General features: G+C 42.3%; 1 long non-coding RNA gene across 1 annotated transcript; it reads right to left on the reverse strand.

Annotated features, from left to right (window-relative positions):
- Positions 1-5,772: 5,772 nt before the first annotated feature.
- On the reverse strand, positions 5,773-12,811 carry LOC122889176. Its single transcript, XR_006380835.1, has 4 exons — positions 12,679-12,811; positions 12,053-12,167; positions 6,954-7,159; positions 5,773-5,952 (listed from the first exon to the last, which is right to left on the reverse strand). It is a non-coding gene; the product is annotated as an uncharacterized LOC122889176 (long non-coding RNA).
- Between the last annotated feature and the right edge of the window lie 5,115 nt (positions 12,812-17,926).

Below are 17,926 nucleotides of genomic sequence, written 5' to 3' on the forward strand. Positions count from 1 at the left end.
CATGCTTGCTAACAACGGTTGCTTTGTCCTGAGCCCGCTGAATGAGAACTCGAGAAGGCAAAGACGGAACCAACATCTGTAAGACAAGGCACCCTTCACACTTGGTCATGAAGAACTCCGTCTTCAATGAGAGCCCCTGGACGAGCATTTACTTGAGCTGCTCCTGTTTCCACATTCCCTGCACATTCTTGGATGTCCTCGCACATAGTCTTCCCCAAGCTTACTTGTCACCTGTTTCCCAATTCTTCTCCTTCCAGGTGCTGATCAACCATCCAAACCATAACCAAGTTCCCAAGAATTGGTGTAGATCCCACACCTCTTACACTCTCTGTCCAAGAAGAGGACCATGAGACATGCCACTTAAATATCCGGTCACTGGGATTTCCCCACCACCACCCCAAAGAGCATCTCCAAGCACTAAAAGCCTGTCACTTCTGACTAATGCCAGAAGGTCATAGAGCACCATCTATAAACTAAGTTCATTGTTTTTCCCTCAGGTAACTCAACATAATGTCACAGACACAGATTGAGAAAGGGACAGATGGCAATGAGCTTATTAGCTCATTCAGGGCTTTCCAGATCCCGTATAATCCCTTCAGTTTAATGCTGGAGAACGGTAATGATTTTGAGACTTAGAGGATCAGAAAAAACTTATTTTATAATGTGCCTCTCAAATCTCCTAATAGGTACTAGGTATTTCCTAACCTGATAGTTAGCCAAGAATTACTCTCAAAGGAATATTTCCTTCTTGAAGAGAGCACAGTTTTGCTCCCAAAGCCTAGATGCAGGCACCAGGATTCCCCTCCGGGAGCCAACCACAGGCTCCATGGCAGCCCAGTCAGATGCTGACTCTGCCAGCACCGCCAGGTCCACCAGGATGCTGACAGAAGTCTGTGCAGAGCTCACCCAGCAAACCAAAGGATCTTCTTTGATTCTGGGCCACAAAGTTACCAGCCTTTGAATCACTGGTCTGTTGAGTATTTGGATGGGAGCAGCACAGAAATACGGCCTTTGCTACCTCCTAAACCAAGGATGTCCAAGAAGAAAGGTTGCTTTGCTTGGTGGTGGCCGGTACCAGGGGCTGCCATTTGCCTTTCACTTTGAGGGCGGCTATATTACCATGACCCAGATTTCTGAACTCCTGCACCCTTCACCGTAGGGGCAGGCCTGAGAAATCTGTGGGAAAGAGCTCCCACTGCAGCCTATGCATGTGTATAAATACACAAAAGTCTATCAACATAATGTCACTGCAGTACTAAATCGTTATCATCCGTCTTATAAAACGGTGATGGAAGTAGATTCCCCACTGACTAAATTATAGCAGGGGAATGTCCTGAGACAAGACAGTGAAACGTACTTTAGTGTAAAAGCAAACTTCTGGAGTTCTCTGCTTATTGGGAAAAAGAAAAAGAGAAATAAACACATTTACCAGATCAATTGCTCCATACAAGTTGCTAAGAACTCTATTTTTGTGCCAGCAGATTTTTTCTCCTACATAACTTTATTTGCCATTGTGTTGAACTAGGCCCTCTACAAGACAAGGCCATACAATGAGATCCTAGGTAAAGTAAAACAAAGTCCTAGCCCTTAAGAAAATATAAGCTAGCCTCTGGGACTCCTGGGTGGCTCAGTCAGTTGGGCATCTGCCTTCAGCTCGGGTCATGATCTCAGGGTCTTGGGATGGAGCCCCGCATCCAGCTCCCTGCCCAGTGGGGAGCCTGCCTGAGATTCTCTCTCTCTCCTTCTGCCCCTCCCTTCACTCACATTCTCTCTCTCTCTCTCAAAATAAATAAATAAAATCTTAAAAAAAAATAAAATGAAAGGGTCATGGAAATTATAAAAGAACAAACTAGAACTTTTTAGTAAAGAAAATAATAAGAATTCCATAGGTGGGTTAAATAGCTGATTGACTACAGATTAAAAGAGAATTGGTGACCTAGATACAGATCAGAAGAAAGTATCCAGAATAAACCATGAGATAACAAAGAGAACAAAACATGAATGAAAATCTAAAGAGCCCTAGAAGACATCCATCACAGCACCACGGGAGAGGAGAAAGAGACATTTGAAAAGACAGTTAGTGGGAGTCTTCCAGAATCCATAAAAGAAATGAATCCACCGACACAGAAAATACAACTTCTATCAAAGGAAAGAAAAGAATTTCCAAGAAACCACAAAGAAAATGGAGAATAAAATGATTAGACCACAAGATATATTCTCAGAAGCTAAAAGACAAGGCAGAAGAGAGAGAAATAATACAGCTTAGCCTGGCAGGGCCAAAACCACTACAGACCGGATATCTGACAAATAACCGAGATGTACTTTCTCAGAGTTCTGCAGGCTGAAGTCCGAGATCAGGGCCCCCTTCCCGGAAGCTGACTTTTCTGGTATCCTCACAAGACCGCAGAGGGCATGGAAGTGGGAATCTCATTCACAGGACTCTGTCCTCGTGATCTAATCACCCAAAGGCCCCACCCAACTCCATCACATAAGCACCCGGACTTCAACAGGAGCCTTCAGCCTAAAGCAAATATCTTCATAATGTTGGGAGAAAATAGCAGCCAATCTAGAATCAATCATCCAGCAACAGCTTTTAACAACACAGACAAAACGACGTCTTTTTTGATAAATAAAAACTAAGAGCAAGCATTACTCACATAAGCCCATCAAAGGAACGTGGAACAGACTGACTTCAAAAAGATTTAAAAAAAAAAAAGCACCAAGTAATAGTCAGTCAAGAAACCAGTATCAGTAAATCTATAAACAAAGCTGTTTGTCATGATGATGAGGGTGGTATCACATTTATGTTATTAAATTTTAAAAAAATAAATAGATATGATGGACAGCCACAGCATGGAGGCCACGGGCAGGTGAACATGGCTGGTATTCCTCAGCCCACGCAGGCCGTGCAGCTGCTGGGAACCCAGTAGTGGGCAGGGGCAGAAGTTCCCCAGCCCTCACGGAGCGCACATTTCTTCAGACTTGACATTCTTTTTTTTTAGATTTTATTTATTTATTTGATAGAGATTACAAGTAGGCAGAGAGGCAGGCAGAGAGAGAGGAGGAAGCAGGCTCCCTGCTGAGCAGAGAGCCCGATGCGGGGCTCGATCCCAGGACCCTGAGATCATGACCTGAGCCGAAGGCAGAGGCTTTAACCCACTGAGCCACCCAGGCGCCCCCAGACTTTACATTCTTAAGTATTCATTTAAGAATCATTAGGCATTTGTTACATATGCATGGTAATATTTCTTGGTTTACCTGGTTTTTTAAAAAACCCATGAATTAAAAAATGAAAAATAGTCTAATTTTTCTGAGAATTGCTACCCCAGCAATTTTGAGGTCCGTTGGCATGAAAGATGATTTTCCATCCCTCACTTTCAATATAAGGGTGACTTTAGGTTGAAAATGAGCCTCTTGTAGACAGCATATGGATGGGTCCTGCTTTTTTCCCCAATATGAAACCCTGGGCCATTTCATGGGAGCATTTAGGCCCTTCACGTTGAGAGTAACTATTGGAAGATATGAATTTAGTGCCATCATGTTGTCTGTAAACTCCCTGGCCCTATAGATTGTCTCTGTAAATATCTGGTCTATATTACTCTTGGGGTCTTTCTTCTTTTATAGAATCCCCCTGAATATTTCTTGCGGGGCTGGCTTGATGGTCACATATTTTCCCAGTCTCTGCCTCTCCTGGAAGCTTTTTGTCTCTCTGTCTGTTCTCAATGATGGCCTTGCTAGATAAAATATTCTTGGTCGCATGTTCTTCTCATTTAGTACCCTGATTATGTCTTGCTAGCTCTTTCTGGCTTGCAACTTCTTTCATGAAACATCTCCAGCAGGGCACCTGGGTGGCTCAGTGGGTTAAGCTGCTGCCTTCAGCTCGGGTCATGATCTCAGGGTCCTGGGATCGAGTCCTGCATCAGGCTCTCTGCTCAGCAGGAAGCCTGCTTCCTCTCTCTCTCTGCCTGCTTCTCTGCCAGCTTGTGACCTCTCTCTGTCAAATAAATAAATAAAATCTTTAAAAAAAAAAAGAAAGAAAGAAAGAAAGAAAGAAAAGAAAAGAAAAAAAGAAACATCTCCAGGGGCACCTGGGTGGCTCAGTGGGTTAAAGCCTCTGCCTTTGGCTCAGGTCATGATCCCAGGGTCCTGGGATCGAGCCCCACATCGGGCTCTCTGCTCAGCAGGGAGCCTGCTTCCTCCTCTCTCTCTGCCTGCCTCTCTGCCTACTTGCACTGTCTGTCAAATAAATAAATAAAATCTTTAAAAAAATAAAAAGAAACATCTCCAAAGGCAAGGGAAACAAAAGCGAAAATGAATTATTGGGACGTCATCAAGATCAAAAACTTCTGCACAGCAAAGGAAACAGTCAACAAAATTAAGCGGCAACCCACAGAATGGGAGAAGACATTTGCAAATGACATTACAGATAAAGGGCTGATATCCAAGATCTATAAAGAACTTCTCAAACTCAACACCCAGAAAGCAAATAATCCAGTTAATAAGTGGGCAGAAGACATGAACAGACACTTCTCCAAAGAAGACATACAAATGGCCAACAGACACATGAAAAAATGTTCAACATCACTGGCCATCAGAGAAATTCAAATCAAAACCACGATGAGAAACCACTGTATACCAGTTAGAATGGCAAATTTAAAAAAGCAATAAATAACAAATATTGGTAAGGATATGGAGAAAGGGGAAGCCTCTTACACTGTTGGTGGGAGTGCAAGCTAGTACAGCCACTCTGGAAAACAGTATGATGGTTCCTCAAGATATTAAAAATAGAGCTACCCTATGACCCAGCAATTACACTTCTGGGTATTTACCCCAAAGATACAGATGTAGTGAAGAGAAGGGGTACATGCACCCCAATGTTCACAACGGCCAAACTGTGGAAGGAGCTGAGACACCCTTCAATAGAGGAATGGATAAAGAAGATGTGGTTCATATTCACAATGGAACATCACTCAGCCATCAGAAAGGATGAATACCCACCATTTGCATCAACATGGGTGGAACTGGAGGGGATTATGCTAAGTGAAGTAAGTCAAGCAGAGAAAGACAATTATCATATGATTTCACTCATATGTAGAACATAAGAAATGGCACACAGGACCTTACTGGAAGGGAGGGAAAACAGAAGGGGAAGAAATAAGAGAGGGAGACCAACCATGAGAGACTCTGGACTCTGGGAACCAAACTGAGGGTCACAGAAGGGAGTGGGTGGGGGGACGGGGTAACTGGGTGATGTTTATTAAGGAGGGCACCTGATGTGATGAGCGGTGGGTCTTATACATGACTAATGAATGGAACACTACATCAAAAACTAATGATGTACTGTATGCTGGCTAACTGAACATAATAAAAAATTAAAACAAAAAGACTCAATTCAAAATGAAACAAGAGAAAAAATAAGCATAGAGAACAAGCACAGATTATACGTAAAGGACAGAGAAGAGAGAGTAAGTCGAATTAGGTTGATACTCATATAACCATCAATGAAAAGATAGGGAACTTCAGATTGCATTTTTAAAACCCATCCTTATGCTGTTTAAAGGAACTCTAAGCCTAAAAACATAAAAAGGATGGAAGTAAAATGCTTGCACAATGTCTACTCTTGCAGCTTATCATTCAAATTGTCCAGAAAATACCTCTTTCTACATACTGTGAGTGGGTTTGTTTTCAATCTAATTCTCAATGACATTTTATTTTTTCTCTTTATTATTTTTTAGAGCAGGGGAAGGGACAGAGAGAGGAAGAGAGAGAATCCGAAGCACTCAGCGCAGACCCTGCTGCGGGACTTGATCTCACCACCCTGAGATCATGACCTGAGCAGAAACCTACAGGCAGAGGCTTCACCGACTGTGTCACACGGCGCCCCTTCGTGACGTTTTAAAATTTACTTGCCTTGTTTCAGTGAGAGGGGATTTGTTGGCACGATGCACACACCTGTGATGAAACAGATTTATTTCTGTTAGCATCTCTCAAAGAGCTGTAATTTTTTTTTTTTTCCATGACACGGTTTTTGAGCCTACTCTCAGTTTATGAGATTAGATGTTGCTTTCTCTGGCCTCAACACCCTCAAAGATGTTAGCAATTTTTATGTGAGGGAAGACTAAAGGAACTGACAAGTGCACATTCTCACGAGTAATTTTTCTTGACGCGTTGTCAATTGGGAGCCTTCGCCAGCCATAAGGAACCCAGAAATGCTGAGCTCTAACTTGCTTTCCCCACCATCAGCACCAGAGGGCGCCAGAGCTCCAGCAATCTGCAGTAGCCGCGCATTTGCGAAAAAGACGATCCCAACTATTGGAGTTTTCCACAGCTTTTCACAAGAACATAGCTGCGCCTGGTGGGGAATGTCCACTTCTTGAAGGCGAAATGAAATGCCAGGCCATCGAGGTGTACTGTCTGCACAGAGCACAGTGCCCTGAATTAATAATTTGGCCCTAAAACATTTTATTGTAAAGAAATACAATCAAGAAATGGGAAACTATTGGTGAAAATTACTTTGCTGTCCAGTGACTTTACAGCTTACATTGAAGTAAAAAAAAAGTCACTTATATAGAAAATTATTCTCCCCTGCGGTGTCTCTAAATGGGTAATGAACAATGCACTGGATCCGTCTCTTTCTCTATTAAACTCTGTAAAGCTCGCTGGGCCTGTAGTTCTACTGACAGCTGTGTACGATGTCACCATGAGGCGAAACTGGGCAAAGACACCCTACGTGGGACCTTTGTGCTAGCCCTCAGCCCTGTATATACTGTTTTTCCCGATATATGTGAACGATGAAGTGTAATTCATCACTTGGGCCCAGTGAGAGACTAATGGTATCTAATCATAACAGAACAATTACACTCCACCATAATAAACGTGAATGTGCTCTGTCTCCCTCTCTTACAGGGTCTTATTTTACCATACTCACCCCTCTTGTGAGATAAAATACCTACCTGAGGTGATGAGGGGGAGTGATGTCAGCGTTGTGACCTTAGCGTTATGACGTCAGCATTATGACATCAGCACTGTGACATAGCACCCGCCGGCTGCTGACAATCTGATGCTGCCGCGTGAGAAGGAGCCTCTGCTTCAGGAACGAGGTTACCCAGCACATCACAGTAACCCTGGATAAGGGGAGGCTACTGATTTTCTTCTTTTTCTTTAGAGAGCAGGGGAGGGGCAGAGAGGGAGAGAGAGAGAGAGAATCTTAAGCAGGCTCCATGCCCAGCACTCAGCCCATCCCTGGCTCCATCACACGACCCTGAGATCATGACCCGAGCAGAAATCAAGAGTCAGTCGCTTAAGATGGCCAAGTGCTCTACTACCGACTTTTTTTTTTTGTAGGCAGACAACTTTAAAGTAAAGAAAGATCTTACAATCTCTTACTACGAGCAGACCACGTAGCCCAAGAAAACTTTGTTCTTTTAACAGAAAGAAACCGAATTCTTATTTTGCCCCAGCTTACTTTTCATATTAAAACTCATTTACTGGGGTGCCTGTGTGGCTCAGTGGGTTAATCCTCTGCCTTCGGCTCAGGTCATGATCTCAGTGTCCTGGGATGGAGCCCTGCAACAGGCTCTCTGCTCAGTGGAGAGCCTACTTCCCCCTGCCTCTCTGCCTACATGTGATCTCTCTGTCTCTGTCAAATAAAATCTTTAAAAAAAAAAAATCATTTACTTAAATTTATTTTAATTTTAGCCAGTCCTGACTACACACAAAATTCCTTCCTAAAGATTTCTTTCCCATAAACCTATGACTTGCTGTTGTTAATTTTATTAACATATAATGTATTATATGTCCCAGGGGTGCAGGTCTGTGAATCTTCAGTCTTGCCCAATCCACAGCACTTATCATAGCACACACCCTCCCCAGTGTCTGTAAGAGGCAAGGTAGGGGTTCATGGGGGGTAGGGAAGGAAAAAAATGAAACAAGATGGGATCTGGAAGGAGACAAACCATAAGACTCTTAATCTCAGGAAGCAAACTGAGGGCTGCTGGGGGGTCGGAGGGGAGGGATAGGGTGGCTGGGTTACTGACTTTCTAATTAGTAAGGAAGAGCAGTGGGCAAGCTTTTATGACCTGTTATAGTGTTGTAGGAATATTTCATTATCAGAAAGATTATTGAGGATTTTAAGCAGACAAATGGCCAGAAGAGGGAAATAATAATGTGATACACTGACTTACATAAATATTTAGAACTTGACGGAAAAGGTGTTCAGTAAATACTGGTTTAATTGAATTTATTGCTGTGATACAATCAAGTGCAAAGAGCTGATGGTTTGTGAACTACCAATTTTAAGTTGAAAGTTATAAATCATGTGATAGAGCTGTGTTTCGTGCTCCTAGTCTCTCAGTCCCCTGATTAGGTTTCTAATGTGTCATGTCACTTTCTGGGTAAGGACCCATGGTGCTGTCGGATGATTCTGCAGTCTTCTGTGCTCTCCAAATACCAAGGACAGTGTTGAGCTTTTTCTGAACTGCTCCCAGAAGGAAGCAGTGGTTAAGAAATCTCATGACCTTTTAAGTTCTGGGAAGCAGCTACACTTTGGGATCACCCCCCACACACATTCCAGGAACTAAAGGTTTTCCGGCCTTCTTCATGATTTCCATGTTCACCTCTCCTAAAACTTTAAGCCTTCTTCCTTTTGAGACATTCTTCTGCAGAAATGAATGTTCTCCCAATTACAATGGCCAGAAGAAAACCCTCTCTTTCATTGGCTGGTGCATTTTGTCTTGCACATCAACTTTCTGCCAAACTTTTATTACTTGATTTCTTTTCCTCGTCCTTTTTATTTCACATGGTTAAAATGAGGACAGATTTTCCTATACTTCTCACGGTCATTAATAAGTTAATCTATCTGACTGAGCTAAGAAATTGGCCTTTTTCCATTTTTACTAGAAAAAACTGGAGTAGACTTACCACTTTGCATCAAGGGAAGTAAGTAACTACCTAACTTGTTCTATAATTATATGTAAGGGGGGACATGTCTTTGCTGAGACACTTTAAACTCTGAACTGTTCATCTCTGTTGCCTCAACTCCCCTCCCAGGCCCCACCCCACACATGCCCAACACTTCATAGAAATAATAAAAACCTGCCATATTGCAAGAAGGCTAGAGGGTCCTTTTCCCACACATGCTTATTTCTCACAGCAGTTCTGAGAGAAAGTGATGATCATCCCCATGTTTCTGAGGAGACCGCACAGCCTGAGGGAGGAGAAGATACCAGGGCTTGGATATTGGCTTTACCACTAAATACCCTCATGACCTTGGGCAAGTCGATCTGGGTTTTCTTGTCCTTAAAATGGGAATGATAATAGCATCTCCCTCACGGAGCTGCTGGGAGCTTACTAATGGGGAGTTCAGTCAATGCCAAGCACATACAACTTGGTCCATCTCAGACATGAGGTGTGGGCAGGTGACTCCGCTAGGAAAGTGAGTCTCACTTACCCAGGTTCACACAGCTGGAAAGTGACCGAACTGGAATCCTAACCCAGATACTTCTGACTTCAAAGTTGGCAACTCTTTCTATTACGTAGCCCTGCAGTAGCCGAGGTTTTCTGTAAGATTTTATATACACATTTTGACGGCAAAGACGTGTAGTAGCGTTACCAATAAAAGACTTTTGAAAATGGGGCACCTGGATGGCTCAGTCAGTTGAGCGGCTGCCTCTGGCTCAGGTCATGATCCCAGGGTCCTGGGATCAAGCCCCGCAAAGGGCTCCCTGCTCAGCAGGGAGTCTGCTTCTCCTTCTCCCTCTGCCTGCTGATCTGCCTACTTGTGCTATGTCTCTATCAAATAAATAAATAAAATCTTTAAAAAAAAAAGACTTTTGAAAATAGAACTATCTATACTAGTACCCATTAGGATAAATCCTATTGGGGAAAAAGAATGTAAATATGATTTTAAGAAGAAAAAAGAAGAGGGGCGCCTGGGTGGCTCAGTGGGTTAAAGCCTTTGCCTTCGGCTCAGGTCATGATCTCAGGGTCCTGGGTTCGAGCCCCACATCAGGCTCTCTGTTCAGTGGGGAGCCTGCTTCCCCCACCCCCCTCTCTCTGCCTACTTGTGCTCTCTGTCTGTCAAATAAATAAATAAAATCTTTTAAAAAAATAATAAAGTTTTTAACCTTAAGGAAGGATGTGTTCATTAAATAAATGGTTGTGACTATCAGTCATTACGGCATTTCTATTCCATTTGATACATTTAGATACATTTCTTGAATACAACAGCTTATACTTTAAGATGTTAATATTTACATTATGCCAAAAATTATTCTTTCTACTCTTTTAACAAGATGAAAAATTTTAGATTCTAATAATATTCAAATTTTCCATTTCTTTTTTTTTTTTTAAAGATTTTATTTATTTATTTGACAGAGAGAAATCACAAGTAGATGGAGAGGCAGGCAGAGAGAGAGAGAGAGGGAAGCAGGCTCCCTGCTGAGCAGAGAGCCCGATGCGGGACTCGATCCCAGGACCCTGAGATCATGACCTGAGCCGAAGGCAGCGGCTTAACCCACTGAGCCACCCAGGCGCCCCATCAAATTTTCCATTTCCTATGCAAGCAAAAATGTTTGAAGATCTCATTTCTAGAGAAACACAGATGTATCTACCAGGCTCCCTGTGTAATGGTCCATCATTGGAAAATAGGTGAAGAAATTTTGCAGACTATGGATTGTTATGCATTACTATATTACAATTATTACTCCACAACGAAAACACAAAGACAACAGCTTACAAAAACACTAATGAATCTCTCAATTTACTGTTGAACGAAAGCAGCAAGACTCAAAAAACTCCTATGGTCAGATTCACTTATGTTCACAACCAAAGCTAAATTATATTGCTTAGAGATGTTTGAGAAGTTATGTCATAACTCCCAAGAATTCCCTCCCCCTTCCCCACAAAGGATTGTGAAATGCATGAGACTCGCACTATTTTATTATTGAATTCACATTTCTGCCCTTTTGAGTTTGGGTCAAAGGCTTTGTCATATGACATGCTTGAGCCAATTAAAAGAGCAGACATGGAGCTTGTCACATTCAACCAGAGGCTGTAAGGGGCGTCAAGAATTTCTTCCTGTTCTCCAGCTCTGTGCTATTTCAAAGGGAACGGTCCTTTCCTATTTGGATTCTGGAATGAAGAGATGTGAGGAGTAGATCCTAAGCCAAACCATAAAACCTTATCAATTCAAGATACACAGGTTTGTTTTGTAGCCGCCGAGATGTTGCTACTGGTCATGACTGCAAAACTAACGTGATGCAACGCGGGTGCTCAAGACTTCCAAGTGAAGCGAGAAAAGGAGGCAAAAGTGAAGGCAGTGGAGAGGGAGGAAGTTGTGATCCAGAAGAGATAGGGGAGGGAGGCTTGGGGTATTGGTTATGGAGGCGTGTGCTATGTAATTTTTCAATGAACTACTACAAATATTTCGTGCACTTTTCTGTGTTCCTTTTCCCCAACTACAAACATCAGATCAGCAAAAGATATTCTCCCAATCCCTATTTAACATTAAATTAAATCTAATGTTAAATTAATTTAAATTTAAATTTAAAAATTCTCCCAATCCCTATTTAACATCACTTAACATTAAGCATTATCATCAAGCGATATTACTGAGATACCAGTCTAAGCAAATGGAACTAAAAGTTAATCATCACACTCATTTTCTTGGTTTTCATTAATTCATTCAATATGTTTTAAATGTCCCCTGTGTAGAGCTAGGGATAAAACAAAATACACATAGCTCTCCGCATCGTGAAACTGATGTGTACGTACACTTGTATGTATCAGGGAGCCGATGAGATTATGTAGGGGAAAGATAAAGGGACTGGGGAGGATCTGGGGAAATAATCCAGGGAGAGGGATAAAGAAGTGCATTGACTGGGCAACAGGAACCTGCGTGGCGAGCAGGAGGATCAGCAAGGGAGTCAGTGGTAGCTGCGCAGCGCGTGCGTTATCTGCTGGTGTGCTTTCCCTGACACACATTCTGCGTACGCTCCTCATATGGAAGTGATGGCAGCCGAGCAGTTTGAGGCTCTCAACTGTTTATAATTACCTGTACTCAACAGTCTGCCAGATATCTCTTCCAGGTCCAAACGCAGGGACAACACTAGATCAAAGTAGGGCAAGAGCTTTCAGCAGCATTCACTGAGGTCTTCTGCATATCTGAACTGCATTGAGCGACACAAACAGCAGCAACCAGGCAAAAAAAAAAAAAAAAAAAAGAAGAAGAAAATCAATAGAAACTGAGTACCCCTTTACTGAAACTTAAAAAATAAAAATTACTCTAAGGAGGGAATACTAGGTTTGTCAGGTGACTCTAACGCCTGATAAGTTGCTTTAAAAACCTGACTCTTAAATCCTAATATGCTCACCTTCAGAAAATCCTGAATGCCTAGACACTATAGGTAAGACCCCCCCCACAAAAAAGTAAATATAAAAAATAAGTAAAAATATATATTAAAAATATTTAAAAATAAAAATAAAATTTTATATAGATATATAGATGGTGTTCAAAAGAATCAATGGGAGCATAAGTAAAATGTGACAGACTAGCTCTGCAAGAAAGACTTCTGCTCCTTGCTCATCTCATGGTTGTTTCTGGAAAGTGAGCACCCAAGAGAACACTGTCCTTCCCCGACACTCCTTCCATCTCTTCACGGTTCTGCAATTAGTTCTCACCCCTGGCATCTGACTCGGTGACACTTCTGGGCCAAGCTAATTAAGCAGGTAAGATTCCTCCACTTTTCACTTGGTCCTGATCAGCCAGGTTGAAGGGCTGTGAGCCCTGGGATGGTCATCCTAGGATGGGACGTCCCTGGGTCCTTCAGTCACACCATGAGGAAAGCTGCCTGGACACCATCTTGGCTCCTTGCAAAAGCAAGAAAGGAGCTTATTTGCTTGAGCCACTCCAATTTTGAAGTTTAGCTATTACAACAGCTTGGGTCATTTTAACTAACACAGAGTACTCGAGCTCTCCAGTGCTGGGCTGAGTGACAATTAGGTCGCCGTCAGCCTCTCCAACGGAACTGCATGTGTAAACCTTTAAATGCAGGTGAACAGGACTCCCACAGTAGTACAGTCTCTGCTTGTCTCTGCATACATAGTACAATAGTAAGGGAGCCTTTTCTTTTTTTTTTTAAGATATTATTTGGAGCAAGAGCAGGCACAGAGGAGGAAGGGGGCAGAGGGAGAGGGAGAAGCAGGCTCCCCGCTAAGCAAGAAACCCAATGCAGGGCTCCATCCCAAGACCCTGGGATCATGACCTGAGCTAAAGGCAGCTGCTTAACAGACTGAGCCATCCGGGCACCCCAACAATTAAGGGAGTCTGAAAAGCAGCAGGGAAGACTGCAGCAATGGGACAAGCCCTAAGCCGCTCAAACCCACACAACTTGGGGCCTCTTCTAATGGAGTCTAGTTCCCTCGAAGCCCAAATCACCTTGCTCTGGTCCCCTTAGAGCAGCTCAGAATCCTCCTCCTCCAGATCCCATCCGATTCCTTCCAGCCCTTCGTACTCACCTCCTTTCCCAGGTAGGTTAGTCCTTCTGAGCCTCCATGGAAGTGGGGCCAAGGACACAGACATGGTGGCATTTAGGAGCAGAGCCTTTTTGTCTCAGGTATCCGGTGCTGATCAGAACCTTTACTTTTCTACTCCCAGATGCCTGTTTCCATCTATACTCAAGAGATGCACCAGTGGGATGTGTATTGACTACACATATTCCAAAGGGGAAATGCTTCTTTGCTGTCAAGTGGGAAGGAAACGCCCAGCTGAGAAACTACTTTAAGCTTGAGGTCTCTTCAGACAGAGCAGGGCACACCTATTCAAGTGATACATTTTCCTTCTGCAAGGATAACCTGTTAATCAGGCAACAGTTTAATGAGCCCTGAATTCTTGCTTTAACCTACCACCTGGAGAGTACATGATGAAAGAGTAGAAGGGAAAATGCCTAAGATTCAAGTTCTGACACAGGGTTGCCCAGGTTTGGAGAAAACCAGCAAAAGCAAAATCTAGCTTAACTTTTATGATCCCAGGTAACCTACCCTTATGTTAAAAAACAACAACAATAAAAGCACCCTCTAAACTCAGCTGATTCCCTACTCTTGAAAGAGTATTTCTACTGTTTTGGTTGTCTTGAGTTTTCTGGTAAACGTTCTAGATCTTGTTAAAAACTCTTCTCTCTTTTGATATAAAAAAGGAAAACTGCAATTTCTACAACCTCCTACGTTCCGTGCATGCCCCTTGGGCCAGATGTGAGGAGCCAGCCAAGCCAGCCCACGTACCCAAGCTGGTAGAGGCTCGGCAGAGAGGGAGGTTCTGACCCATTGCCTCATGAGCCGCACATGCACGTTGACGTTGTTAAGTCAGGTCTATATGGTGGTTTTCTTGTATAGAAGTAAAGCACTTTCCAGGTTAATCTCCTCCTCCAGGCACTATCCCTTGGCTCTCTTATAATCAAAAGCTGGGTCAAAGAAACAAAGGGCAGCATTTGCCACGACTGAGCAGTCTAAGTGGGCCCCAAAGGAAAGAAGTCAGATCTAACATCACCAGGAGCTCAAGAGAGAAAATGCCGGCACTCACAAAGGAAGAAGAGTGTCAACTGGAAAGCAACCCCCGGGATTTGGCCACTTTATCAAGACAAGGACTTCATTCATCATCAATATTTATTGGGCGCCTATGACGTGCAGGGCACTATGCTGGGCGCTGGGAAGATACAAAGATAAACCCAACAAGACTCTGCCCTCAAAGAGCTTACAGTCTAGCAGAGGAGCATACAGTGTCTGGAGAAGATATTTTAGACGTAAATTACCTCCCCCCCCCACCCCCAGCCCACCAAAAGAAAAAAAAAAAAAAAGGAAAGAAAAGAAAAAAAGACAAAAAGTTAAGTTTCTTAGACTTGGTTTCATCCATTTTCTTTTCGTTCAGCGGCTTCACATAAAAAGCAGAAATCTGGAAGTCTTTTAAAATGCATACTTTCATTACTAAACAAAATTCATTTTCATTAGAAAAAAGGCTGTTTTTTGCAATTAAGAAAATCCTCAAACATCTCTTCAGTATTTTCATGAAATTTTTTATGCATCTGTTATTTGTGAAGTAAACAATTTCCCAAATTGCATCAAAACACACCATAACTTTTGAAACCCATCTTGTTAAACCACTGGCAGTCACAGATAATGCACACGCTCTCTGCTGAAAGGAAAGCTTCTGAAAGGAACAGGTGCTATTTATTACCAAAGTTCACGGCTAACGCTATTTCCCCCTTTCACCCATTTCGTGTCAAATTCAAGGTATTATAAAATAGCACCTCCACTAACATATACCTCAAGGATCCAAAGCTTTAGATCACTAAGCTTCAGATAGAATAGTGAAAAAAAATGTTCACTATAACCTTAAAGCCCATCTCTTAGTGCTAATACGAGGCCGGCCAGACCCACCAAAACTGGAAAACAATTCCAAAAAAATAAATTCAAAATAACCCACTTTCCTATTACACCCTTAGGAACTTCTGAAGTTTTCTACTATTTTCCTTGAAGCATAAAGAAACCAAACCTCATCAATCAGGGAAATATAAAACACGGTCAGAGCTGCGTGTCTAGGTTAACCTGCTAGAGAAAAGGAGTCTGTGAGCATATTTAGATCAGTTCACTTCTAACCCCAAGTATTTTAGATTAAGTATCTTGCAATTCTTCTCCTTCCCCAGTATCCTGGGAATGTCCGGGCTCAGACATTTCAAATAAGACTCAGGGTTCTGAAAGTCTGAAGCCTTGGGCCTGTGTGGAGACCACAAGACTTCTGGAAACACGGGCACTGAAGGTAGGTGGTGCGCTTCTCAAACGGAGCACGAAGCCATCTGCTTTCACGTAGAATCATAGTCAACGGACAAGGCCGCGCACCCAACAATGAGTTCCTGAGACAGAGGCTTCTTATTCCCCTGCTGGAGCATTCCTGTCCTAGCACTTTCCCCAAGTTGAGCAAAAACAAGAAATGGTTTAGTCATTGGCTAGTTGCACCTTTCTACTCGTCTTCCTCACCCAACTCCAAGAAAGCGGGTGGCTTGTCGGGTACACTTTAACTCGAGTCAAGGTCAACATTCACCTCTAGCAAACCCATGATCTGCTCACCACCGAGGGAAGAGCGACTAAGCCAGCGCCTGCTCCCAGTCGGGGCTCCCGCGTTCTTGCGCACGCCTTCCTGAATGCACGTACCCAATTTTTCAGCTTTGACATCTACAGAGACTACATTTCCATGTGTTTTATTTGTACCTAGAAGGTTAAATGTTCTGGGCATAAAAATTTAACAGAAATATAGTCCAATCAGCAGAGAACAGTTATGGGTTAGACTTCCCGGTCATCTTCTTGCCTTCACGTTACTAAGGTGCTTTCTGTCCAATCTCTCTGCTGAAAGGATAGCACAAATTTTATAGACTTGTGTGGTATATAAAAGAACCCCTCCTTAAGTTAGTGAGTCCGACACTGTCGTTTTAGATAAAGAAACCGAGACCCTGAACATTTTAGTGAAAAAGCTGGGGGCCAAACCCAGTCTGGTATTCATGATACGGCAGCTTTGACTTTCGACAGGAACACATGCTCTCACATACAACAGCTGTAAAAACCACCGTAATTAAATGATGTATTTCCGATGAGGCAAATACAACAACTGTTAATTGAAACCCATTCTTAGGAAACATTAGCCCTTTTTGGTTACTGCTGATAGTGTAACTACAGTGCTTGGTCGTGCTTTTAAGGGTAATTGATTTGTAGTTGCTTCCTTGAGCATGTTTATTTGCTCAGTGTAGGAAAAAATCACGTTCAATATGATCATATATTCAACCATGTATTATTCTGCATTTAATTTCTAAAACATCTGTACATACATCTGGATTCTTCTAACACATGTAATATTAATTTATGCAGAGAATGAAATGAGGTATTATCTCTACATAAGTTGTTGGCAGCTTGAGGGTGTCCAGGGTAACATAAAACAAAACGAATATTGTAAGTGAATTTTGATTGGTCTACATTCTGAGCTACAGGAGGAAGGATAAGCTTAGAGAATGACTGAAGTTTTAACTACCTTCCTTGCTAGGTATGAATCCTCAAAGCGGTTCAATAAATTTCTGGGTTTCAGTTTCTTCATCTGCAAAGAGCTAACATCTGTACTACTTACCTCGTTAGATCATCGAGGATAACACACAGTAAAAATACAGGAGAGTGCTTCTAAGTGGAAAAGCGCACCAATATTATTACCCCAATAATTATTAAAATGTGGACCTAGAAACTTAAATAACTACACTCATGGCACTAGGCATGCTCACAAGAACAATCATAACTCAGAAGGTAAACCATGCAAACATTATCAACTTTCAATGGCAATGCTAAAAACTCACACAAAGATATAATACAAAGGAACATTTTTAGAGAAAGCACTGAGACACACATATTTGGTTGACTTAAGAGACTTTAAAATGAGTTAGAATGATTTACAGCATAGAAAGAGGTATTTAGTCTTTAAGTGGAGAAAGTTGCTAGTCACCTGTAAGGAAACAAGCATATGCGGCATTCCAGAGACAAATGGAATACAATTCCATCACTTCTAGCTATTTTTAAACCAGGTGCCTTACAAATAACCATTTTAATTTTTCTGGTAATGCAACATACCCTAAAAAGAGAATGTCCACTTCGGCATCACATCCAATGTGAACCTGCATGAATGCGAGGCATAAAATACAGTTCTTCTAACTGACACGCACCTAAAAGTTTTAAGTACCCGTCATGCTCACTGTATATTCTGTAAGGAACCATGGACATACAGGAATACCTCAAACCTAAATTTTTTTACAAATCTTTATTGTGTTGTTGTCTTGTTTTTATATTTTTATAATATTCTGGTGGCCTTTTTTGTGTGTGTTTTGCTTGTAAAATTAAGTAGCAC

The sequence above is a fragment of the Neovison vison genome, chromosome 11, assembly GCF_020171115.1.
Source record: "Neovison vison isolate M4711 chromosome 11, ASM_NN_V1, whole genome shotgun sequence".
NCBI classification, from domain to species: Eukaryota; Metazoa; Chordata; class Mammalia; order Carnivora; family Mustelidae; genus Neogale; species Neogale vison.